The sequence below is a fragment of the Hetaerina americana genome, unplaced genomic scaffold (genome assembly GCF_022747635.1).
Source record: "Hetaerina americana unplaced genomic scaffold, ioHetAmer1.1.p SCAF_1072, whole genome shotgun sequence".
NCBI lineage: Eukaryota > Metazoa > Arthropoda > Insecta > Odonata > Calopterygidae > Hetaerina > Hetaerina americana.
The window spans coordinates 27,501-30,000 of record NW_027286151.1 but is presented as its reverse complement, the minus strand read 5'-3'; the positions used below and the strand labels follow the sequence as shown (position 1 = coordinate 30,000).

Here is a 2,500-nt window from a genome sequence, read left to right as displayed (position 1 = left end):
CCGACTTATCCGGAGCGAATCCCATCTGTCCACGGTGACTAACACGGTCAATAATAAGAACGGCTATTATTCCTTTACATGAAAGCCGTTTCCATGAGGATATCACTACCTTTTTATTAAATAAAGGCAATGAAGGGAACGTACAAGTCCAAACAAACGATTAAAAATTGCTTTTTTTTTGGATATTGCGAAATATGGGCGAGGGAAGGGGATATTTCCATGCCTGGCTTATAATGTCGAGGAAAATGAATTAAGTGTTAAGTAACGATATATATATGTTGAAAGGTTGACTTGGTTTGTAACTGATGTAACGATTTTTGCAATTCTTCCGGGAAAAAATCCGCAAGTGAAGCGAATTTAATGCGCAAATTATTCGCTGAAAACGAATAAATTACTTGGAAAAATTTTCTAAGTGCCGATTAATAATAATAAAGTAAGAAGTAAGGGTAAACTGGGAAGGACATGCAGAGAGAACGTAATCTTTGGAAAATGGTCGAAAATTTTCTAAGTCCCGCAAAAAATCGGCGTTTTGGACCAGTCTTTTTGCCCAGAATCTCCGAAAAACACCGGCGATTGCGCCATTCTGAGCAATGTCCAAGGGGATCCCAAAATGATTTTGACTTATATGTGGAGTATCGCATTGGCGAGTCCAACCGGTCAGCAAATGGCGAGGAAGTGATTCGGGGTTGGTTCTCGGTCTCTTCGGATCTCGCCCACCTCTACCTAGTCCCTTTTGGATTTGGAACACGAAAGTATAAATTTTCGGGCAAATACCGACGCCATGCGGGTTGCCGGGAAACCCCCGGTCGATTCCCGGTGTCGAGTGGGCTCGGAGTCGGTGAAAATTGAACGTTCTCCTCGCGAGAAAATCGAGCTAAGCGTGGTCCCGGTGGGTGATTCCGCCGGGAACATAGCCCATGCAAGCTCCCTGGTTGATCCTGCCAGTAGTCATATGCTTGTCTCAAAGATTAAGCCATGCATGTCTCAGTACTAACCGCTTTAAGGCGAAACCGCGAATGGCTCATTAAATCAGTTATGGTTCCTTGGATCTTACCCACACTTACATGGATAACTGTGGTAATTCTAGAGCTAATACATGAAACTCGTGCCTCGACCAGTGATGGAAGGGGTGCTTTTATTAGAACAAAACCAATCGGTCGGTCTTCCGTCCGTTGCCTTGGTGACTCTGAATAACTTTTGGCTGATCGCACGGTCTGAGCGCCGGCGACGCATCTTTCAAATGTCTGCCTTATCAACTTTCGATGGTAGGTTCTGCGCCTACCATGGTTGTAACGGGTGACGGGGAATCAGGGTTCGATCCCGGAGAGGGAGCCTGAGAAACGGCTACCACATCCAAGGAAGGCAGCAGGCGCGCAAATTACCCACTCCCGGAACGGGGAGGTAGTGACGAAAAATAACGATACGGGACTCATCCGAGGCCCCGTAATCGGAATGAGAACACTTTAAATCCTTTAACGAGGATCTATTGGAGGGCAAGTCTGGTGCCAGCAGCCGCGGTAATTCCAGCTCCAATAGCGTATATTAAAGTTGTTGCGGTTAAAAAGCTCGTAGTCGGAGGTGTGTCTCGGACGGTCGGTTCGCCGCTTGTCGGTGCTCAACTGGCCGGTCCGGACGTCCTGCCGGTGGGGTCCGCGAGGCTCCGTTATCCTTCTTTGGTCCTCTTCACCGAGTGCCTTGGTGGGCCGGCACGTTTACTTTGAACAAATTAGAGTGCTCAAAGCAGGCCGTTGGTCGCCTGAATACTGTGTGCATGGAATAATGGAATAGGACCTCGGTTCCATTTTGTTGGTTTTCAGAACTCGAGGTAATGATTAATAGGGACGGACGGGGGCATTCGTATTGCGACGTTAGAGGTGAAATTCTTGGATCGTCGCAAGACGAACCGATGCGAAAGCATTTGCCAAGAACGTTTTCGTTGATCAAGAACGAAAGTTAGAGGTTCGAAGGCGATCAGATACCGCCCTAGTTCTAACCATAAACGATGCCAGCTAGCCATCCGCCGAAGTTCCTTCTATGACTCGGCGGGCAGCTTCCGGGAAACCAAAGCTCTTGGGTTCCGGGGGAAGTATGGTTGCAAAGCTCAAACTTAAAGGAATTGACGGAAGGGCACCACCAGGAGTGGAGCCTGCGGCTTAATTTGACTCAACACGGGAAACCTCACCAGGCCCAGACACCGGTAGGATTGACAGAATAAGAGCTCTTTCTTGATTCGGTGGGTGGTGGTGCATGGCCGTTCTTAGTTGGTGGAGCGATTTGTCTGGTTAATTCCGATAACGAACGAGACTCTGGCCTGCTAACTAGGCGTCGGAATCTATTATGCTTCCGACGTAGCTATCTTCTTAGAGGGACAGGCGGCTCCTAGCCGCACGAGATTGAGCAATAACAGGTCTGTGATGCCCTTAGATGTTCTGGGCCGCACGCGCGCTACACTGAAGGAATCAGCGTGTCCTCCCTGGCCGAAAGGCCCGGGTAACCCGCT

The 2,500-nt window shown here is 48.7% G+C and overlaps 1 non-coding gene across 1 annotated transcript in view; it reads left to right on the top strand.

Annotated features, from left to right (window-relative positions):
* The first annotated feature begins 925 nt into the window (after positions 1 to 925).
* The window catches only part of LOC139700726 (small subunit ribosomal RNA), a 1,865-nt gene continuing 290 nt past the window's right edge, over positions 926 to 2,500 (top strand). Inside the window, exon 1 of the ribosomal RNA XR_011703859.1 lies at positions 926 to 2,500. This exon is cut by the window's right edge and continues 290 nt beyond it. This is a non-coding gene — a ribosomal RNA (small subunit ribosomal RNA).